Source organism: Colobus angolensis, unplaced genomic scaffold (assembly GCF_000951035.1).
Source record: "Colobus angolensis palliatus isolate OR3802 unplaced genomic scaffold, Cang.pa_1.0 Scaffold326, whole genome shotgun sequence".
Taxonomy (NCBI): Eukaryota; Metazoa; Chordata; class Mammalia; order Primates; family Cercopithecidae; genus Colobus; species Colobus angolensis.
Genome location: NW_012116555.1, coordinates 2,918,557 through 2,944,205, shown reverse-complemented (window position 1 = coordinate 2,944,205; position 25,649 = coordinate 2,918,557).

The following is a 25,649-nucleotide window of genomic DNA, read 5'->3' as shown; positions in this document are numbered from 1 at the left end:
ACAATGAGCCAATCACCCTGCTAGAGGCTGCAAGGAACACAAAGGAGAAAAGACACCATCTGTTTTCTCAACTGTGATAGATGTTAGAAGAAAAGCAAAAAATTCTATGGGGTTTCACCATAGGGATATGTTTAATTGCTAAGGTTCTCTGATTTGTGAGTCCCTTTTGAGATTCATCATGCAGTTATTAGAGTGATATTGAATAGGATTCGAAATCTATCAACTATAATTAACCTGGAAAAGAAAAATCATCTTAGATAGTAGAGGACTTAAGTCAAGTCCTCTAACAAGTATACCATGAGCAGAGACTGGCATGGGTAAATGTGAGACATTGTAGGATGTTACTAGAAAACAATTTTTTAAGCATCTGCTCAGGATGACTAATATGCCAGCGTGATGCAGGTCTTTCAGGTACACATGTATAAAATCTATATTCACTGACAAAAGCAAACATCAAAATGCAAATACGAGGACATTAAAATTTATTTTAAAATTCAATCTCATTGATCTGTACTTTAACAGCAAACCACATAGATCACATTAAATAGTTTTCTGACTTTCAGCCTAATATAAATTTCAGGTTTCTGGCAATGACAGGATCTATTTTTGTTGTGTTTTGTACAGTTTTCTTCTCTTTTAGTTTTTTAAGCTCATGACTATCATTTCTGAACAAAGCTTCATGAAGTGTTTTTGAACATTGTTGTGGCTTTTACTAAATGGATAGTGCTAACCCATAGCAACCTGACAAGGAGAAAGTTAGAGGAAGACCTACCCCAACCTCACTCTTCTTCTGCCCTCAAATCTCCTATGGACGCCTTCTATTGGCGGAACTCAAGAGAGGTTTTCAATGACTTCCATGTGCGTCAGTCTACAAGGCACATAATAGAGTGTATGAAGCTAGAGGCAGCTCTAGAGAGTTCAATAAAGTAGATCATTGATTATTGTTTGCAAGCCTCCTTTCTATATATTTGGGGTACAATGATACAGTGAATAGTTTCTGCCCTTCAGGAACTCCGATGAGTAAAGAGGGAAATCCCTGATGGTTTTATGAGCATTTTGCTAGAAATAGGCATGGGAGGCTCAGAACAAATAGAAAGGACTTAACCTATAGTAGCTTCCTTCTCCTATGCACCATCAGTATTTGCATAAAACCACAATTGCCACAAAAATAAAACAGAATAAAGATGAAATTAATGAAGTAGTGCGGTTTCCAAGTCCCATTTTGCCATCACAAAGCTCCAAATCCAGGGATATTTTTCTGAATCCAGCTGATTATTTATTTATGCAGCCTGCATACCTCATTCTATTGCACTTCACAGATATTTTGCTTTATACAAACTGAAAGCTTGTGGCAACCCTGCCTCAAGCAAGTCTAGCAGCATGATTTTTCCAACAGCATGTGCTCACTTCATGTCTCTGTGTCACATTATAGTAATTTTCAAAACACTTCAAGCTTTATTGCTATTACTGTAATTACATTTGTTATGGTGATCTGTGATCAATGATCTTTGATGTTACTATTGTAATTGTTCTGGGGAGCCATGAAACCATCCCCATAGGATGACTGACTTAACTGATAAATGTGTGTTCCAACTGCTCCATCAACCTCCGGTTCCCCCATTTCTCTCCCTTTCCTCAGGCCTCCCTATTCCCTGAGGCACAACAATAGTGAAATTAGGCCAATTAATAACCCTACAATTACCTCTAAGTGTTCAAGTGAAAGGAAGAGATCATGTCTCACACTTTAAATCAAAAACTAAAAATAATTAAACTTAGTGAGGAAGGCATGTTCAAAGCTGAGACAGGCTGAAAACTAGACCTCTTACAGCCAACAGCTAGCCAAGTTGTGAATGCAAAGGGTAAGTTCTTGAAGGAAATTAAAAGTGCCACTTCAGTGAACTCATTAATGGTAAGAAAACACAGCATTATTGCTAATATGGGCAAAGTTTTAGTGGTCCAGATAGAAGATCAAACCAGCCACAATATTTCCTTAAGCTGAAACCTGATCTAGAACAAGCCTGTGACTCTTTTCAATTCTAGGAAGTCTAAAAGAGCTGAGGAAACTGCAAAAGCAAAGTGTGAGGCTAACAGAGGTTGGTTCATGAGATTTAAGGAAAAAACAACCTGTGTAACATAAAAATGTAAAGTGATGCAGTAACTACTGATGTAGAAGTTGCAGCAAGCTATCCAGGCAACCTGACTAAGGCAATGAATGGAGGTAGCCCTACTAAGCAAAAGATTTTCAGTGTAGATGAAACAGCACTCTATTAGAAGAGGATGCCATCTAGAACTTTCATAGCCATAAAAAAGCCAACGTCTGGCTTCAAAATTTCAAAGGACAGCCTGGCTCTCTTATTTGGAGCTAATGAAGCTGGTGACTTTAAATTGAAGCCAATTTAAAGCCACTGGCCATTCTGAAAATCCTAGGGCCATTAAGAATTATGCTAAATCTACTCAGCCTGTGCTCTATACATGGAACAACAAAGCCTGAATGACAGCACATCTGTTTACAACATGGTTTACTGAATATTTTAAGCCCACTGTTGAGATGTGCTTCTTAGGGAAAAATACCCCTTTCCAAATGTGGCTGCTCATTGACAATGCACCTGGTCACCCAGCAGCTCTGATGGAGATATACCAGAAGACTTGTTTTCATGCCTGCTAACACAACATCCATTCTGTACTCCATGGATCAAGGAGTAATTTTGATTTTCAAGTCTTATTATTTAAGAAACACATTTTTGTAAGGCTATAGCTGCTATGGATAGTGATTATTCTCAAGGATCTAGGCAAAGTAAATTGAAAACCCTCTGGAAAGTATTCATCATTTTAGATGCCACTAAGAACATTCATGATTCATGGGAGGAGCTCAAAATATCGACATTAGCAGGTATTTGGAAGAAGTTTATTTCAACTGTCATGAAAGACTTTGAAGATTCAACACTTCAATGGAGAAAGTAACTGCAGATGTGGCAGAAATAGCAAGAGAACTGGAATTAGAATCAAAGCCTGAAGATGTGAGTGAATTGCTGCAATGTCATTTTAAACTTTAATGAAAAAGGAGTTGTTTCCTGGGATGAGCAAAAAAAAAAAAAAAAAAAATGATTTCTTGAAATGGGATCTACTCTTTGTGAAGATGTTGTGAACGCTGCTGAAATGATAACAAAGAATTTAGAATATTGAATGAACTTAGTTGATAAAGCAGCAGGAGGATTTGAGAGTATTGACTCTAATTTTGAAATAAGTTCTGCTGTGGGTCAAACGCTATCAAACAGCATCACATTTTACAGAGACATCTTTGATGAAAGGAAGAGTCAATCAATGCAGCAAACTTCATTGCTGTCTTATTTTTAGAAATTGCCACAGCCACCCCAACCTTCAGCAACCACTACCCTGACTAGTCAGCAGTCATCAACATTAAAGAAAAAACCTTCACCAGCAAAAAGGTGACTTGCTGAGAGCTCAGATGATTGTTATTATTATTAAATAATAAAGACTTTTTAAAATTAAGTTATGTACTTTTTTTGGACATGATACTATTGCACACAATATACTACAAAATAGTATAAACATAACTTTTATATGTACTGGGAAACCAAAAAACCTGTGTGAATTGATTTATTGTGATATTTGCTTTATTGTAATGGTCTGGAACAGAACCTGGAATATCTCCAAATTGTACCTGTAGAAAAGAAAAGTATAGGTTAAACTTCTTAAAATTTAATATTTAACATTCTCATGAGTAAACCCACTTAAAACAACTTCAATAACAAAAAATGAGAGGAGAAAGAAATAAGTTTTGTTGCTCCATGAATCAAGTATAAGTTATGATTTATTTGCCAGAAAGAAAAGTCCACTCCCTTTTAGGTTAGGAGATGACAAGATAGATAATTTATATGGCAGGGTTTTGTTCTTGTTTTTATTTCTAGATCTCAGACCCCTGACCCCAGAAACACAAGGGCTTTGGTTTTGTGAGGATACAAAACAATCATTTAGCCTTTGGGCCTTGACTATTTTATCTGTAAAATGGAAGTAATAGACTTTCTATTTCCTTCAGAAGACCTCAATTTTGATAACTAATATGAACCTCATAAAAAGTGTTTTGAGCTCCCTGGAGGTCAGCTACTAGCTGGGATAAAGTGGATTGTTATAACAGTCCTTCTTGAGCTATTGGTACTTACAGCAAACAAAAACAAAATATATCATATCCTGTTGAAACTGCCCTTGGATAGAAAGAGTGCAATTACCCAAGGTTGAAATTGATTGCAGAGTGTCTGTGAACATCTGGACTTTTATAAAGTGTGTCTTTGGAGCCCTAAGATCTGTGGGCTATTTGCAGAAGTGGACTGCTCTTATAGAAGAGGTGAGAATAATACACTCTTCCTGTTTTTGAACATTTTAGTATCTTGATAGGGTCAGAAAAACGATAAAATTCCTTTTCCCCTGCAGTCTCAGCCATAGCAATGCTACCATTTTTAAGGGAGGGGATGAAGGTAGATTTTTCTCTCTTTTGGAAGAATCATTAGTCTAACCTTTAAAGAGAGGCAGCAGATGTGGAAACAGCACAGGTTATTTCAGGCAACTGAATTTCAAATCTGACTTTGACAGTATGAGTGGTATTAAATCAATCTTCTCAGGTCGTTCATTTATGAAACCAGACCCACTGCACCAGACCCTCTAGAGATGACTTTCAGGCTCATGCCTTTGGAGAAAGTTTCACAGGGGACTCTGAGCAGCCCATTCACTGGAGTAGGTGAAGTTCCTACCATAATTTTTCTGTTTAAGAAATGGTATTTTGCAGCCTCATGCCCTTTCTCCACAACTCTTCAGATCTCCAGTTCAACCCTTACTTTTCCATGCCAGAAAAAAAAAAAGGGGGGGAGAAATTTGGCTGTATAGACCTATCATGGGCATAGCAACCACAGTCTCAGTCAGGCTCTGCCTCTCCCATGGGCATGGAGAAAATGGTGGTGGCATGAGAGATAGTTCTGTTTTCTTATCCTGTATAGGTAAGTTAAAACAGAAACCATTAGTTAGCTAGCTTCTATTTCAGCCAATATTCCTAACCTTGAAATATAACTCAAAAAATGAAAAGTCATTCGATCACCAAGACAGAGTAGGGTTAATAAAAAATAGCAACCTAAAAATAGGGAGAAGAGAAAGTAGAAGTCATGTTTGGTCTTGTTTTGGGATACCTTGAAAAGATTATTTTAAAGGTGGCATTTGTTCAAGGGATGCAAAGATGCAGAATCTTGCCCTCAGACACAACTGCTCCTCTAAGAGTCCCCTGGGAATACACACATGTGTGTGCACACATACGCACTCACACACAACTGAGGCAAGGAAACAAAATAACTAACCATTACCCTTACCGGCTGGAGTTGAAACCTAAATTCCAAAGCAAGACCTAAAGTATTTGTTCTCAAAGTGTGGTTGCCAGATCAGTATCTAAGTATTACCTGAAAACTTACTAGAAGTGCAAATTCTCAGGCTGCATCTCAGAACTACTCAGTCTGCCATTCTGAAATGGGGCTTACCAGTCTGTACTTTTTAAGGAGCTCTGCTGGTGATTTGGACGCATTACTCTTATTTAAGAACAAATGACTTAAAAGAACAACATAAACTATGGTCACGAGGTCTTCCCACTTTCTCCAAAGTCTATCCCAGGTCTTTGGTTTTAAATTCAGAACTGTGCACCGGGCGCGGTGGCTCATGCCTGTAATCCCAGCACTTTGGGAGGCCGAGGCGGGTGGATCACAAGGTCAGGAGATCGAGACCATCCTGGCCAACATGGTGAAACCCCATCTCTATTTAAAATACAAAAATTAGCTGGGTGTGGTGGCGGGCGCCTGTAGTTCCAGCTACTCAGGAGGCCGAGGCAGGAAAATCACTTAAGCCCAGGAGGAAGAGCTTGCAGTGAGTGGAGATCACACCACTGCACCCCAGCCTGGGTGACAGAGTGAGACTCCGTCTCAAAAAAAAAAAAGAAAAAAATTCAGAACTGAGGAAGGCAGATGTAAAGTTAGAGGAAAAGGAGTGAGAGGCAGAATAAAAGAAATCATTTACTTCAATGCTCCGAGGGAGTTGCTGGTTTGGGATGCCTGCTCTTGATCTCTTTAAACCAGGGTAATAGCTGTTGGACTGACCAAAAAAAAAAAAAAAAAAAAAAAAAAGCACTGGGGATGGAGGAGGGGGAGTCACTGATTACCCACAAGGCAGACTCACCATTCTGCTTAAGGCAATAGTATTTTTGAACAAACTTTGATGAACATCTTTACATTTATTTTACTCTCTAATGATGTTTTCATTAAGAATAACATGTGAATGAAGCACCATAGTCCTTGAGTGTGCAGGGCTTCTAAATATCTTAATCTTGTCCTAGAATGGAGGTGAGAGGAAATAAAAGAGAATGTGTACAGAAGAGTGTTAGAGAGCTAGCTCGTGAGCCTTCTCATTTGCAGTTATCAGGCATTGATTGACTGTCCCCTTACCATTCAGGTTCTGCAGACATTAATGAAGATATTAACTGCAACCATTATCTTTTTTGCTCCACATTTCCTAGTTGCTGCTTTGAGTTGGTATTCTCAACCTGATGTAACAACTGATCTCACGAGGTAGAGAGGCACTTACCCTTGGGGAGTAGTGAGGGCTACGCAGTAAGGTCACAGTCTTCCCCTAGATGTTGACAGCTCTTATGTACTCAGGATATCAATTTTCACAGTTCACACCTCTTATTGTCACTCTTGCACAAGAGAGAAAGAAAATAAGGTCAACTTTAACTCTACTAAACTGTTTGAAGTCGCATAGCCTGTGACACTGGTCAAACCAATGCTACTTCTAAGGCAAAGCCATAGGGGACTACTCAATTTTAAGATATTAAAATTAAATAAGATTTAAAATTCAGTTCCTCAGTTGTACTAGCCACATTTAAAGTGCTCAGTAGCCACATGTGGCTGCTGACTGCCATACTGGACAATGCAGACACAGAACATTACACAGCTGGAGGTGTGAGAGGCAATTAAAGATGAGGGTGTAGTGATCACTTAATATTATAAGTCACATATCACAGAAGTGACAATGTGACGTCTAGATTCCACTTAGCATCTCTGAACACAGGTCACATACTTGTGTGTTGAAGGCCAATCAGAAGGAGACTATCCTGCACCCTAGGCCATTAGGAGTTTTGGGAACACAGGTTTATAATCACAGAATCTCTCTGTGAACAGAGTTCTGTCCTATCATCACCAAAGAGAGCCACTGACTCTTTTTCCCCACCAACCTTACTCCCTATGCCACTCTCTGCATCCTTCCTTTATTTTACAATCAAGACCCTTATCATAGGCAAAGTCAAGTAAGCAGGCATAACTGCCTGAAATTCCTATTTACCCTAGTCTTATTGTATTTACAGTACTTTTTGTTTTCTCAGTGATTGCACCAGGAGCCATTCACCTGATAGGCATGGAAGGTCAGCATGTCTTTCAAGTTTTTCTAAACCCTCTTCTCAGATTTCCTTTGGGTCAGAGTAATTAGAACATAGTGAACAATGAAGACTGAGGTGCTAGCAGTCCCTTTCCTCTGTACCCTATGTTTACATGATAAATATGTATCATATAAAACAGTTGCATTTTTCACTAACTTTCTTTTTGCCTCATATTGCAAGATAATTGTGAAAAGAGGGTGAATAAAAAGAGGGAAACTTCTAGATTCCCATTAGCAGTTCAATGGTTGTTTTCTCCAGCTGACTGATGAGCATGGGAGAAGGAGAGTTAACTGAGTAATGGAGCTAATTGCATATGTAGAATAATAAAGCTGAGCTCTACCAGTCCAGTCCAATTTATGTGATTGTCACCCAGAATAGAATGATTGTAAAGCATTATGCAGCACCATATTTCTGCATTTACTTATCAGCAACTCTGTTTCAGAGAAGATTGAAGGGAAGTTTTCCCTGTAAAGATTAACACTTTTGAGAAAAATTAAATCTATAATCATATAAAGGGTGGCTATAAAATTATAAAACTGAATTCTCAAGTCACACACCCAGTCATTCTCATTAACTTATATCTTGTAAATAGATAAGTGTTTTCCACATCAGATTTATGTTACTTGTCATTTATATAGAATACAATATAATTTAACAGCATGCTTCAGGAATGTATCAGATAAAAAGTAAAATGCCTTGATCATTTATAAAACAAAAATTGACTACAGTTTACAAATGTAATGGACATAATACAGCACTGACACAAGTTAGAGTCAAATTCTGTACATAAAAATTGAGTACAAGCAGACACATGCATAGTAAGACTCCTCCAAATTGTACTAATTGGGAGACAGGATCATCAAATCTGGGAGAAAATCCAAATTACAGAATATGTTCGATTAAGAATACAGTCTTGCTATAGTCAGAGAAATGACGACAACAACAAAAGCAAGTGCTGACAAGATATTTCCAGGTACGGGCTGACCTCTTTTAATCAGCATATTTTACTGCAAAATGAGTAGAAGAATATTTCATTGGTTGGGAGGCAGATGGCAAAACCAGATGAACTTTCAGGATCTTTCCAAACCATGACCCATGATTCCATGATCTTTAAGTAACAACATCTAGTTACATAAAACGAATTAATGTGATAAAGCAGTTAAACACACTTCTTTCAAATAGGATAAACATATTTTCTATAATAGTCTTTATGCTTTGCTTTTCAAGAGATAGCATAAAGCCAAACTACATAAAAGGCAGGTCAAATTATATTTCAGATTAATGGACATTGAATAAAATTGTTATCTGATAAACATCTTCAGTATGCATACTTGAGAGTAATGATGTGGGTGAGTCCCAGTTCTGTCTCAAGTGATTGTTTTACAGTCTCTTTAACCTCCAGCAGGGAGTTTCAAACCTGTCATCTCTGAGGGTTCTTTGTTGTCTAATTCGGCTGTGGCATATACAGTATTAATTCCCTTGCAATCTATACACAACACATGACATGAATCCAAAGGAATTTAGGGGTTACAGTTCATTTCTTTTCTAATTGACTTGTTATTTCTTTAAACCCAAAAAGGAGCAAATTCATCTGAAAAATGATTGTGTTTTGCTTTCTATCATTGGTGAAAATCTTTCTGATAATAATTACTTTTATATCTAATCTGAAAAGTGCTTTCATAATGGTCTTTTAATTTTATACCTTAAGAAAATAGCACGCAAAGATTTTCTATGATACTCTCAATTCCAATTGTCCCACCGATGGCCTGGAAATACTCTGTGGCAAGAACAAGACAAGAAGCCAACGACTTTTTAGGAGGCTTGTTGGTGAGGTGGAATGCCCATAAACATGCATACCCTGGGAAAACCTTAGTGATAGGTGATAGGGTGGAAGTTGTCCTACCTGTCCTAATGTTGTGTTTCTTCAACATTAGTGGTAGGTTGTCTTCGTCTGCTCTGGCTGCTATAACAACAACAGAAAAATCTCATAACCTGGGGGCTAAAACAACAGACATTTATTTCTCACAGATCTTGAGGCTAGAAAGTCTATTTAAATGCTGTCTGAGTTGGTTTCTAGTGAGAGCTTTCTACCTGGCTTGCAATTGACTATCTTCTCTTTGTGTCCTCACAGAGTTAGGGGACAGAGGAAAAGCTCTCTGGTTTCTTTTTATAAGGGAACTAATCCCAACATGAGGGCCCGGCTCTCATGACCACATGAAAACCTAATTACCTCCCACAGGTCGCATCTTCAATAACATCACATAGGATATTGAAAGTATAATGAAGATATAGTATAAAAGTGTAATAATGATTATACTTTCAATATCTTATATGATGGTATTGAAGATGAAACCTTTGGGAGGTATGGGGTTTAAAGCTTCAACATATAAGTTTTGGGGGAACACAGCTCACTTCAAAGCAGAGTAGAATTCCTGGGGTGCCCAATAGCATGGAGTATTCACAAACAGAGGCCAGAGAGCAGAAAAGCGGCATCTTGATTAATTACCCAATTCAGCTGACTTCTCCAGAGCTTATACACCTTAAGATTGTTTTAAATTTTATTCCATGTTATAAAGCCAGCAAGAATTAGAAAGAAATCCTGAGAATGATACTCTACCAATAATAAATGAATTAAGATTGGAAAAGTTATATATTCAATGTATTTCCCAAAAGTTGTGTGTTTTCATTTTGAGGAAAATGAAACACTAAGTAGAGAAAATATTTTTATTTTAGGTACAAACTGAAAATATAACCTCCAATTGAAGAAAGGCCTTATTAAAAACAAGAAAAAAAAAGGATAGCCTCTGCCTACTAAGTATTCTGCATTCATGTGTCACTCAACTGCCCGATTTGCGAGAAGACTGGGTTCAGTTCATAAAGGCTGACTTCCCCATTTTTGATTGTTAATCTAACTACCAACTGGTCAGTCTAGTAAAATCAGTCAAAAGATCTGTTAAATTTATATATTTACATCCAGACTACAATCCTCAAAATGCAAAACAGTATTTTCAGTAATTTAATGATCTTTTATCTGACATTCATCATTCCAAAACACTTCAGCGCATCTTGTTACTATGATTGGAAAAACACGGGGGATCTTGGCTTGATAACAGTATCAACTGACCAATAGTACAACTTGTTTTATTTGGAAGTTTGAAAATGGTTTGACCACAATATGTGTGATTCTCCCCATGATAGATAGTTTGTTTCACTAATATCTCTCTTCTTCAATATGCTTGTCAATCAATTTTATAGTAACTGTGACCTGCGACCTTGCCAAGGTTTATGTTTACTGGATCAGTAAAAGAAGTATGCCATCCTGAAACACAGGGAAGAAAAAAATAACAACAATATGACTTTGGAGATGAAAAAATACTATATTGATATTCAGCTACAGCCTCTAAAAATGCTCACAGGATGTTTGGGAATTGCATTTCTAGATGTTATGGGCTTTGAGTCTTTCAACCATGTAATGAATATATTTTTTTCCTCCATTTATTTATTATTGGTAGAAATTGAGTGATGGACTTTTCCACTGATGCCCCTGTCCATGTTTATTTTCTCATTACTCCAGTCAGCATTGTTATCTGACAATACAAAACAACTTACGTTTGGGTTGATATACAGAAGCAATCCCTCTTTCAAAGAATTTTCATCTGTCACCATCATCTCTACTAAGATGCAGAACAGGGAATGACAGAATGATTGGTTTTATCTATATTTTTGGTTTATTTTTCTTTGAATGGCAGTCCCAGAGAGCACAATTTTCAAGGTAAAATAATAAAACTATGATTATTTCAAATGGCAGGGTCTGATGGAGGATTATAAATTCTTGGCTAAAAGTGCTCAAATACTTTAGACCAGTAGCTGGAAATTGTATTCTGGAGATTGCTTGGAATCAGAATCTCTGCTTCTCAGAATGTCTTTCTTCATTTAAGAAAATGAACTGTTTCCTAAAAATGGCAGAAAGCCAAAAAAAAAAAAAAAAAGGAAAAAGGAAAAAAGAAAAAAACAGCACCAAATAACAAGGTAAAAGCAAATTCAAGTAAAATTGACTGTATATTTTTCTTCACATTGGTTGCACTTGCCAATAGTACCTTTCAAAGGTATTCTTTGTTGTTTTCTAAAAGGAAAAAGGTTTTTTAAAGCTCATTCTAACTTCAATTTTTCAAATGATACAAATTCAAACACAATTACATAAATCTAATAAGCTTAAAATAGATTTATTTTCAACCCCTACCTGCAGGCTCATTGCAAATTAAATACTTGATATTTACAAATTAAATACTTGATATTTACAAAGAAGTAGATGCAAACAAAGTTGAGGTTCACCTGCTTAAATATGATAAACTCACCAATCAAAATACTAGTTTCTCAGGCTTGGTGGTTGAACCGAGCAGTGACAATAGGGGAATATTTAGGAAAAGATGGAAACGATGTCTCAAATACTTTGATCATCATTCTTCTTTGGCTGCCATTTATAGCAGAATAGTAAACAATATTTTCTTTTCTTTTCTTTTCTTTTTCTTTTCCTTTTTTTTTTTTTTTTTTTTTGAGATGGAGTCTCGCTCATCTTTTTTTGAGATGGAGTCACCCAGGCTGGAGTGCAGTGGCGCGATCTCGGATCACTGCAGGCTCCTCCTCCCGGGTTCACGCCATTCTCCCTCCTCAGCCGCCCTAGTAACTGGGACTACAGGTGCCCGCCAACACGTCCGGCTAATTTTTTGTATTTTCAGTAGAGATGGGGTTTCACCATGTTAACCATGATGGTCTCGATCTCCTGACCTCATGATCTGCCCACCTCGGCCTCCCAAAGTGCTGGGATTACAGGCGTGAGCCACCGCGCCCAGTCATAAACAATGTTTTCAAACCTAAATGAGAATATTGCTGTGCTGAACCATTTCATGTTAAAATGTAACAGTGGGTTATCTGACCATTTGCCTTCTAAATGGGTTTTTAGACTAAGACAAGCCTAGAATGCTGAGGGCATTTAGTTAAAAATAACAATTCTTAATTACGAATTGCTTAGTTTCCATAACCCACAAAATCTGTTTCCATAGCCCCAAAATCTGACTTAATGAAGTCAACCACATGTGTCACCTCATTCCTTGTTAGTCTATTATAGCAGAAAATACCCAGGGAGATTGGTGTGGCTGATTTAATACCAAATTATCTGATTTCAATGAAATTATTCTGGCAACCTTAATGAGCATCAAATTGGAGACTCCACTGATCCCCCCATCCTTTATGCTTAATGCCAAAACGAAATATCTTAGGACTACAAGCAATGTTAATACTTACCAAAATTTACTCTCAAAATGGAGGGCTTCCCAGTTTCCTAATCACCTCTGAGCTGTGGATACAGCCAATCCAGATGGTCCAGGTTAAAACATGTCTTGGATCAAGAGTATCTGAATTCATGAATTGGATTATTGTGATTTCAATAGATTCTGCTTTGCTTTGCTAGTAAAAGGCAAAACCTTATATTTCTTTTGGGAACAGTAGTATGATTCATCAAGCCATCAGTGGAGAGATGGATATTCAAATTAATTATGAATGAATGATGTTTAGTAGGTGATCTTTAACATATCACTAAGATAGAAAAAAATTAAACAGATGAGCATTTTACAAAGCAATTCTAAATTTGATTGGCGTCATAAATATGTCTACTTTTTGAGGTCTGAGATAAGAGGACCAAGAAACATTTCCCATGAATTGCTATTTTTAACTAAGCATGCTTGATTGCTTATTTCATATTATACTTGGAGGGTAAGCAATAGAGAGGCAAGGAAAGAAGAATAAAATCTGTGAGTAAAATAGATATGGCAAGAGAATAAACCAAAGCGAGGAGCATCTTTGAGTGATTTTATTCTACCTGAAGAAATTGAAACGTTATGGAAAGATCTTCTCTATATTGTTTATCCTATCTCAAAATATGTGTGCAGCTCAAAAACAATGATAGAACGGTCTCTTGGCAATCGTTTTGATCACTTCAATGGCTCATTGAAACTTTTCAGAAAAAGTAATAATTTTTAAAGTTGTTCTGAATATTAACACATTAAAGCTGTAGTAATTTAAATTAAATAATTAAAAACTTGATATTTCTATTATTTGTATATGTTAAAAGAAAACCAAGATGACAGAAATCAAAATCACGTAGCTGCCAAATTTTGCCAGTACAATTAAGTAGCTCTAGAAACAACTTGCTTCTATCAACAATAAAACAATAGGTAGTTTTCTCTAAAAATAGGCCACTTGAACAGTTATATGTAGTTAACATTGCACATTGAGGGCTTTTAAAATTAATTTCTACTTTTTAGTTTTTAATTTTTGTGGGTACATAGTAGGTGTATATATTTATAGGGTACATGAGACACTTTGATACAGGCATGCAATGTATAATAATCACACCATGGTAAATCGGCTAAAGCATTTATCCTTTGTCTTAAAAACAATCCAGTCAAACTCTTTTAGTTATTTTAAAATGTATCAAAATAATTCTTCTGTAAATGACATTCATTCTTAAATTCTTTAAGCAAAGCTGTAAGTTTATCTATCATCCAGCATAAGATAAATGACAGCATGGAATGTGGCTTGTGACATATTGTCCTAATGTCCTTAAAAACATGTTAAAAGAAGAAACAAGTTACTGAAGAGCCAAGGGCTGAGGAGTAAAGTTCGGTGTTACTATCTGTATCTGTTAAAATCTGCAGAGACAACCACCCTTCTAAAGGCCTTCTCTCTAAAAACAATATATTATTTCAGTTGTTTATTTTTTATTGACAAAAATTGTACATATTTATGGTGTAAAATGTGCTATTTTGATATATGTAAACATTGTGGAATGGTTAAATCAAGCTATTCAAAATATGCATTACCTCATGTACTTGTTTTGTGGTTAGAACATTTAAAACTTGTTCTTTTAGCAATTTTCAAGTATACAATATATAAAAGCTTCCTTTTGTTAAGAGGTGTGTTTTCCTACTAAATCAAGTCAGTAATGGAATTGAGACTAACTTCTCTGAGCCATCTCTGAAAAGACAAAATTGTGATTATAATTAATTATAATATGTGAATTGACATTTAAATGTTTCAGCTGCAATAAAACATGAGTTATTTTAACATAAATCAGTCAAGCAAAAATTTTGGATATAAAGCTTACCTCCAAACATTAAAAAAAAAGCTTCCCAACGGCAAAGATTTTCTTCTGTTTTATTTACTAATGAATTCTAAGCTACTAGAACCATAAGTATATGGTAGGCACTTTAGCGCTTAAATATTTGTTGAATGAGGAAACGAATGAATAAGTAACAAGCAATATTTGAGCACGTGATATGAATAAAATATTCAGCAATTCAAACAATTTATATGGATTATCTTCTTTGCTGTACTACTGTATATGATATTTATAATATTATCCTCATTTACATATGAGTAAACTGAGGCACAGAACGATTAAGTAATTCACCTGAGGTCATTATCTTTTAAATAGTGTTGCCAAGTACTCAGTTGCCCGACTTCAAAATCCACTCTCTTAATCACTTCCCATTCCACAAATGCAGGGCTTACATTGTTTCCCTGTACCTAACACTTAGCTTTTTAGTATAGTGAAATGTAAGTCAAAGTTAACCGTTAAACACACTCTCTAGATATATGCCAAAGTTCGATGATAAATGTGTTTAAATGCATCTGCCATTAATGATTTTTTTTTTGCATACATCTGTAGCAATCAGAATTGATAAGATCTAATATTCAATGCTGGCAGGCATGTGAATTTTTTGACATATTTTTACAAACCAACATTGAAGCTTATATAATTATTATTGGTTGATCTAGTTTCCCAGTTTTCTATAATGTAGAAAGAAACTGGAACCTAAAATATTCATATTTGCAGTACTACAAAAAGAGCTACAATCATCATTCTAGAAAACCCTTGAAAATTCGAAGTGTCGATTTAGCTTTTTATTTGTCACTTCTGTAAAAGTCTAGGTTACATTACAAAATTTAAGTTTTAGAAGAAGAAAACATAATAAAGTAACAGGAATGCCAGTATTTCACAGTGGATCTCAGGAAACCTGATTCATGTTTTGACGACATTCATTCCCTGTTCTAGCCAAGCTCCCATTCCAGCTGCACCTTGATGCTGAGTCAACTGGATGCCGACCAGCCTAATCCTCCTCTTGAACTAGAAAGTGTTCAGCATATGATTAAACAGGGCAAATTTTCTAATAATGTTTAGCTGTTTCTCATCTGAGTTAAAAATGTCAAAGATGCCTTGGGCACCATTTAAACATTAAGCCATACACAGCCACTACCAATACAGATGAGATAGGGTGAGTTTCTATTCTCTCAACTGCCCTAATAGCTTTGGTTTGCAGTGTCTTGGTGTGAATGTGTACTTGGTTGAGATTCACTCCAGTCTTACTTTTCATTTCCATCACTCGCTTCTCCCTCATAAGTTTCAATGTGCAGGGAAAGGGATTGTGCTTTTCCATTTCAGTAGTTTTATTATGTTTTACCTAAATCAAGATAATTTTCAAGTTCCAAAAATATTCACATTAGGGTAGAGTTGTTAGCTTAAAAGAAATCACCTGAAATTAACCAGAGTTATCAATTTCGAGAAATAAATTGTGAACCATGAATGAAGCGGAAGGACCCGAAAGAAATCAAGGGTGGTTTACCAGTCCAAGTTTAGAATACTACAGTCAGCGTTTAAGAAGGAAGGAAGAGAAAAGTTTGGAATTACATATTAAAGTTTGCAAAATGAGGCAGGCAGAAAGGACTTGGGGACCATGAGCACCCAGAGAAGTTGACCATTTCACTTCTCTGCCAGAACTTAATGAGAAGGACAATCTGCCACACTGCTGAATCATGCTTTCATTTTCATTTTTTGCTTTTGTGTTTCTGTTGTTTTTTGAAATGATAGCTGCTCTGGTAAAGGCTTCTAATTGTTGCTGAATATTCGTTATCCTCCTCTTATATAGTAACAGACACTTCATTTTTCAGCTGGATATATTCCTACCTGTGATAAAGACCCTATTTCATTTTTCCCATGCAAATGGTTTGACCATGAACATTCTCTTCTCTCTTTTACCTTCCTGCTGTTTAGAACACAGATGTGCACAAACACCCATCTGATTGCTGGCAAATAAGCAAAACCAGTTCAATGGAAGAAAGAGATCATTTTTAACAAACAGTGCTGAAACAATTGGCATCGACTTCCAAAAAAAGTGAACCTTGGCCTAAAGCCCATGCTTTACACAAAAATTAACACAAAATAGATATAAAATGTAAAACTATAAAGCTTTTTGAACAATGTAGAGGAGAAAATCTTCATGACCTAGGGTTAGCAAAAAATTCTTAGACATCACATCAAGTCATGACCCACAAGAGAAAAAAATATTAAACTTCATCAAAATTAAATACTTTTGCTCTGGGAAAGACTATGCTAAAAAATGTAAACACAAGCCACTGATGTAGAGAGAACATTCAGAAATCACATATCAGGCATAATACTCATATCCAGAATATTTAAATAACTCTCTACACCCACCAGCAAGAAAACAAGTAATACAATTAAAAAATGAGCAAAGTGTTTCACAGATATATTATCAAAGACAGTATTTGAGGGACAAATAAATATAGTAAAAGATATTCAATGACATTAGCCCTTAAGAAATGCAAATTAAAGCCACTTTAAGACACCATACGTATCTGTTAATATGGTTAAAAATTTTTAAATATATGTCAAATGCTGATGAGGCTGTGAAGAAACTGGATCTCTCTTTCAGAAAATAATGTATAAACCTTAATTTGAGAGTCTGATATTGTTTGGCTCTGTGTCCCCACCCAATTCTCATCTTGAAGCTCCCATAATTCCCACATGTTGTGGGAGGGAGCTGGTGGAAGATGACTGAATCATGGGGGCAGGTCTTTCCCATGCTGTTCTCGTGATAGTGGCTAGGTCTCACGAGATCTGATACAGCCAATCAATAAATTAGTCATTGCAAAATTAAACATATACTTATGATATGACCCAGCACTTGCACTTTTGGTTATCCTAGAGAAATGAAACGTGTGTGTGTGTGTGTGTGTGTGTGTATGTATATATATGTACATGAATATTCATATAAGTTTTATTTACAATAGCCAATAACTGGAAATTATCCAAATACCTTGTAAGATGGTTAAACAAACTGTGGTACATCTAGACAATGGAATACGATTCAGCAATAGAAAGGAATGAACTATTGATACATGCAGTGATTTCACTCAATCTTAAGGACATTAGGCTTAGGGGAAAAAAAAACCCAGTCTCAAAAGATTACATACCGTATGGTTTCATTAATAGAACATTCTTGAAATGGCGAAATTATAGAGATGGTGAACATCTTAGTGGTTGCCAGGGCTTAGAAAAGAGAACATAGGGTGACTATACAGGGTTAGCATGAGGTAAGCATTTTGTAGTAATGGAACAATTCTGTATCTTCATTATAATGATAGTTATGCATACAAATCTATTTACATAATAATTATTATATAATTATTTACAAAACCATACAAAAGTAAATGCATGCAAAAAATAAAGAAACCAGAATACTTTCTGTAGTCTGCATAATTGTACTGTTCTAATTAATTTCCTGGATTTCATAGTGCTTTTTATTTCAGTAACATGTCACGGTTGAGTTGAATTGGATGATAGGTATACAAGACCTGTCTATACTATTTTTGCAACTTTTTGTGAGTCTGAGTCTACAATTATTTCAAAATAAAGAAGTTTAAATGAAATGTTGTTGGTTATGAAGTTATGAAAAGGAGCTAGAAAGAGTTAAATGAACAATTAAATACATTTCATGAGTAAACAAATGTTTAGAATATTATGTATTCAATTGTATGCAGGAAATATTGTTAATAAAATAAGAAATTTATTTCAAAGGCAATACAAAAACAAAGATAAAAATAAACAAAAAAGCAAAATCCAGATATCATGGTTAGAGCTGCTTGCCTGAACTAGAAGGTGAAAGCTGTCTTTAAATAATAGCAGACTGACAAGAGAGAAATCATTGTGCGGCTACCCTACAAGCTCTGGAGGGCTTATGTTTACAAATGGTTTTATTTATATACATCTTATTTATGCCACTTTTATTTTATATTTTTATATCTCACAAACAAACCTATTTACTCATAACAAGTATATAACTATATTTGTTAATATATAAAAACAAAATAATCAAACATAATTGTATTTGATATAATAGTATATAAATATGTATATATAATATAATATTAACACATCATCAAATATAATTAGCATTTATTGTCCAGGCTACATTGACTCAAATAACCAAAAGTAGAATCCAAATTTACCGCTTTGCTTGTTTGTTGACTGGGATTCTACCTGATGTGCTTTGCATCTACTCATGATGTCAACAGCCTTTATCTCATCTGAACGTGTGAAAATAACACTGTTGAAACTTTTATGGCATTGAAAACCATACTGAATGTAATCACTGTGTTTTCTTCCCACTTTCTTTAACATGAGAGTGCAATATGAGATGACACTATCTAATTTCAAGAGCTCAAGAATTCTAACCCATACTATGAAAACCCAATTCCTCTTGAGGCTGAGTAACTATCTGGCTCTAGACTAAGACAATGTTTTTGATAGCTAAGTGACTTATATTTGATATTGTACACAGATCCCAGGGCATCATCTTTCATACATTTAAGGTTACATATTTAGTATTTTATAACTTGATAATTGGCACCCTACTTTTATTTTATTGGAGTATAATTTAGACAACTGATGTCATTCAAAAGAATATAATAACAATAGGATGTTATATTGGATGAATTTCTTGGTGCCCACTTTTTGGTACAAACTGGCTGACCTCACTGGGTTCTGCTGGTTCCTGGAAAGCTGCACAGTAGCAGCCTCCCTCTTTGGTATTCTCAGGATTGTCTTCATTCATGGTCAATGTCCCTGTTCTTCTGTTCTGATCATTTTGCACTGAATATCCTTCAAATTAGAATTAGATATGACCCTGTATTAGTCCATTTTCACGCTGCTAATAAAGACATACCTGAGACTGGGCAATTTACAAAAGAAAGAGGTTTACTTGGACTTACAGTTCCATGTTGCTGGAGAGGCCTCACAATCAAGATGGAAGGCAAAGAGGAGCAAGTCATGTCTTACATAGATGACGGCAGGCAAAAAGAGAGAGCTTGTGCAGAGAAACTCCTGTTTTTAACACCCTCAGCTCTCGTGAGACCTAGCCACTATCAGAAAGCATGGGAATGACCTGCCCCCATGATTCAGTAATCTCCCACCGGGTCTCTCCCACAACATGTGGGAGTTATGGGAGCTTCAAGATGAGATTTGGGTGGGGACACAGAGCCAAATCATATCAGACTCTCAAATTAAGGTTTATACATTATTTTCTGAAATAACTTTGAAGTGTATGTCACATAGTTCAGAGTACAGGACATTATACTTCACTTCTATTTTTAGCTTAATTCTCAATGTATTTTTTGACTTAATAGAGAATTTTCACTGGAAAGCCTAAAAATCACAGAAGATGTAAGCCATTCCAATTCATGGATTAAGATGATATCTTCACAGATATCAGTGATAATCTGACAGGACAGTTTGATCATCTCAATTAAATATTGGTTTCTTTATCTGCCATAACAGAATACAGCTTCCTTGCAGTCATCTTTCTCTATTTTGACCTATTTTATTTATGACCAAATAGCAGAAGATCATAAAAATTTCTAGAAAGATCAAAGGGAAATAATTTAATTTGTTCCATTTACTAGTTAGCACTTTTAATGATACCATGTCAGTATTCTCTAATTAATGCATTAAAATTTTAATACTTAGGCCAGTAAGTATTAAGTATTATAACTAGCCAGTAAGAATTACTTGGGAAATTATGACCCCCATTCAGCAGATATGTTCTTGTTCTTTTCATGTTTATGTTCTGAGTACAGAAAATAAGTCCAACAGTGCCATCACTCACACTCATTGAACTTTTTTTGAGGGAATAAATAAATGTGTGCATGAAGAAAACGAATGGTGGAGGCTGACGCTTGCTCTCTGTCACCAAACTAGCTATAATCCCAGCATGTATTGTTCAAAATAGTAAACTATTATTGTGGCACTGGGTTTGGCCAGGATTAGATAAATATTTACAAGAGAAAATTGGGTTTCAGGAGATGAAAAGACTAGCCATAGAGAGAAAAATTATAAATCTACAGATTGCTAGAAGAGAAAAGCTTGAGTTGGGCTGTGTTTAAACATAAAGGAGAGAATCAAAACAAATATATGGATATTTGGAAAGTATATATTTGTATTGAGTAAATAATTAAACATAGAAAACTCTTCATTGTGAAAATAAATTGTTCTTTGTACCATTTTCTTGTTCTTGTTAATATCTTTGTCTCTCCATTTTCCCAGTCTGATTCGTATTAAATTTCTTTTTTTTTTTTTTTTTTTTTTTTTTTGAGACGGAGTCTCGCTCTGTCACCCAGGCTGGAGTGCAGTGGCGGGATCTCAGCTCACTGCAAGCTCCACCTCCCGGGTTTACGCCATTCTCCTGCCTCAGCCTCCAGAGTAGCTGGGACTACAGGCGCCCGCCTCCTCGCCCGGCTAGTTTTTTATATTTTTTAGTAGAGACGGGGTTTCACCGTGTTAGCCAGGATGGTCTCGATCTTCTGACCTCGTGATCCGCCCGTCTCGGCCTCCCAAAATGCTGGGATTACAGGCTTGAGCCACCGCACCCGGCCTCGTATGAAGTTTCTAATCATCATGATACAGAAAGCAAGTGCTCTATACATACTGTCCCGTGATCTTTGCCCCTGACCTTTTCAGGGCTCTCACAATTCATGAATATTTTATTCAGGAGTATTGAGAGCTTGGCTATCATACTCTCTGCTAATTGTGAAAAGAACTTCCAACCAAACATTATTTTCAAATTTAAGATTAGGACCCAATTAAATCCTGCCTTTTGCCACTGAATAATCCATACTTCATTTTCATGTAAATGACAAACTTTAATATTGTGTGATATGATGCTACTTTCTAGCAATAAGACAACATATTTGGCTCTTTTCCAAAAGTATCTAAGGTTTTACAAGAATTGCATTTGCCTGTCTTATACAAAAAGTTGTGGATGATTTTTCTTTTTGAGGGGAAAGAAGATTAAATACATAATTCAATGTCTTACGTACATAGAGCTTTTTTTTGATTCTTTCTTAAAAATAATTAAGGTGTTTAGTACAATTCCTATATGGTGCTTTAAAGGTGAGAGTCAGTTAGATAGTTGATGATCTGACTAATCCCTCCATATATTCCAGCAATATTCAACTAAAGCCAATTTATCCTGTGTTTTCCAAGTTTCAGACATGTAAGTCTAAGAAAGAACACTATCAAAGCACCCATAAACTCAGACACAGTAATAAACTTCATGTGCCAATTGGTTTAGAAATTCTCTGCTGATTTTATTCACACAACTATTAATTTTAGGAATAACTAAATGGTAATCAGCTAGTAAATCATACCAACGTGTTAAGAGGATTTTAGCTGGGAGAGGATTCAAGTAGTTTTTTTGCTGTAGAGGAAAAATAGCAGCTTTAGAGTGGCCAATTGTTGTTTCATATTCTCCAGAATACAACGTTTTTAGCTGAATTTTGAGAGGAAGTTGCACCTTGTCTTTGAGGAAGAGGGGAATGGCATTCATAGATTTCTAAAAATTTTTCTAATGCAAAGGCCAATATCCCCAGTCTGAAAGGGAATAATTAGAGGCAATGAGAAGAAAAATATTGGTGAATAATAATGAAAAGTTTATCTTCTTTCAGATAAATTTGAATTTTGAGATGGTTTACTTTTAGAGAAATAAAGACAACAAAGTTGCATAAAGCAACAGAAGAAAACTTTTGTTTCTTGCCTAGGAACCTCATAAGGGTGAGGGTGTCAACTTCTGTCAGGTGAGTCTGAGGCTGTCGGTCACTCCTATGTGGTGGGCGAACTGGCCTCTTGAAATGACAGTATCCTGGGGGTTGGGAGCACCTCCATTCAGCAGAAGAATCTGGAGTTATGACTGGGAGTATACATTTTTTTCTCAGTTTAATTAACTTTGTTTTTAACCTTTCTATTGTCCCCAAGATTTTGATGAATTTTTGTTAAAATTGATAGCCAGGTCTGAGAATTTCTTTGGTCAACTGAGAGAAAAGTTTATGTTCTCCTTTAGGATGAAATAGTGTAGGAGACCGGAGTATTTAAACTAACTTGACAGTAGAATAGAGGACAATCAGAGAAGAAGGAAGAAGGGACTAAGTGACCATTAGGCTGCATAAAACACAAATGCATTTACTGGAGTTTTTCTAAAATCGGAAGTGGCAAAGACTTGGCTTCCTCTGACCAAACATGCTAGGCAATTTAGGGATTATAAGGATAATCCTTTAAGCCTGGAGAAGTTGCAAATGAGTTATAGAGAAATATCTGGTTTAACAGACAAATAACAAATTGAGCTGAACAGTTTCTGGTAAAGGCCATTAAATAAGGAAAGAGTGAGCATGTATTTAGTTGGTGCTTAAAAAACATCACTATTTATTCAGCTACATTTTTTGAAAAATAGTCATGTTGAGTTTTGGTATACTGATTTGTGTAAAAAATACATTTAATCGCAAATGTTATTATTTTTGCGACACAGGTACATGGAGCACACTCAGTATACGTTCTAAGATTAATTGATTCAAAGATTCAGTTTGAAGATGATGAGACTAAAGAATACCCCACAGGGCTTAAGGCTTTAAGACACTAAGCCTGTGCTGATAAAAACAAAGCTAAGTGATTAATCAATCTAATAAATTACATTAATGCAGCCAGTCAACCTGGATAACATGAGGGAAATATTCTTGTTTTCTTCAACAGCAAGTATTTTTGCCTGTAATTGTTCCTAATCATTCAAACAATTGAACTAGCTTTTTTACTCTTCTTGCATGAGTGGCTTTTCTTGACTTATTTATTTTGTTTTCTGTGACTTAAGTATTTCATTTCTGAAGGTTTTCTATCATATGCCCTGCCTTTGATGGTGATCATCCAAAAGTTGTCCTTGTGATGTGATTTTTCCCCATAAAATATGTATCATTTCACTTATCTGATTTTTCCCTTTCTTCATTAGTATAAGTTCAGTGATAGCCACTCATATTGTGACCTTGATTTCCCTGTTTAAATCTTACTTTATCTCCTCCATAAAATTTTCATTTACTTTCTCTGTACATTTATCTTAATTAGCCTTTAGTTCTTTCAATTAAGTATATTTCCATCAATGTTTGCTATGACCAGGACAAGTGGTGGATAACAGTGCTATTTTAAGTAAGTATGAGTCAGATAACCGCAGCCCCAGGAAAGCTATGTCTTTTTCTCCTCCTTGGAAGCCCAAGGACCAAGAGAAGGACAAGTGAGGTTATTAAAATGAGAATTATACCTTTGTATTACAGGCAGAGTTTACAGTTGTCCTGTGAGTTCATTTGAGTAGCCCTCAAGAAAGTCATTTCTTGCTGTGATGATAATGTCAAACACTTACAGATCATTAAGTGCAAATCAGATATTTACAGAAAAAAACTCTTTGAATTTTGGTGAAATATATCACTTATTTTGAGGAGATTAGAAGGCAGACATGACAATTCAATCGTGGGAATTTAAGAAACAAAAAAACTGCTGCTCTATTTGAGACAACGTATTAGACTGGGGAAAAATAGCCCAACATCTAGGAGTATTTGATTTTCTTATTTCTCTTCTTTTCCATGGGAATGGAAAGTAATATTAAGAAAATGTAGAAATCCAATCTGCAGTTTTTGTTTTTATATTTTTTAATATGGTCAAAAAGCTCATGTGAGATATATTTCCCCCAAAATGGAAAGAATATGTAATTTATAGAGGAAAAACCATTTCTGATGGTAAGGCATAAATATGTTCAGACATCAACATTTGTAACATTTCTCTTAATCTATATAATTTTGCTGAGATCCTATTTTATTTTTCTCTGCAACCTATATGATTTGTTGACCCATCTCTACTTTATAAGATCCTTGAAGAAACGTTTACTTTATTACTATAAATCATGATTCTATTACTTTATAAATCTTTTCTTTCGGACAAAATGAAACTATAGTTCAATATATCCAGCTAACTCCTATTATTTGCTAACAGGTGAGTACAAATAATTGAAGAAAACAAAAGAAAATTAATATATAGGTTTAGCAGAAATAATTTGTTTTGAACGGCAAACTAAGGCTACAGAATTTTTTTAAGTAAACTCATCATCAGATTTTCAAGTTGCAGGACATATTCAAAAGGATATTGCCCAATCTCTTTATTTTGCCAGTCTAGAAATTGATGCTCAGAGATCTTAAAAATACTTGCCTCAAGCTGTGAGATAAGAGTAGTATCAGCTGCAGTGTCTTTCCTTGACCTGAGGCTTAGCTGGAGAAGGATGAAGAAGACGGAGATAGAATTTATTGTATCTTAAACCTACACCTAAACCTCTGGTGCTAGGTTGAGGGAGACGGCATCATCTCCAGGTTCTACATGGAGAGTAGAATCAAGGGTCTTCCTTTTCCCTCAGTTACTTAATTGTTACATCTCCGTGTCTAAGCCAAAGCCAAGTGTGTGTGATAAGTAAACCTAAACTCTCATCTCTGACTTTTAATCACTGTGTACTCTGCTTGAGGGCTAGGAAAATGGTAGGCTGTTTTATCATTTTTCCCCTGCCTTTCACATACACCTTAGCTTCCTCTTCTCTTTGATCAACAGGCCTTGTGACTTTTGGTCCCAGCCAACCATTTCATTACTGGAAAACTGTGTATTAATACAATAAAAGGGATAGGAAGAAAACAAGGCCATTAAGAAAAAAAGGGCCATTGTCTCACACTGCAAAATCCTATTTTGAATGCCCACAGCAAAATATTACTTTACTTCTAACCCTAAATATTCTTAGGGAAACCTAATGAAGCCCCAGAAAGGTGGATGCCTTAGGTGAAGGTCAAAGAAAAATGTGGTAAAGAAGCATATTAATAATTTTCAAAATAGAATTATGATCACATTTATTTTCTACAAAAACAAATAACCCAGAAAGAAATCACTAGGGAGATGTCTAGATCAAAT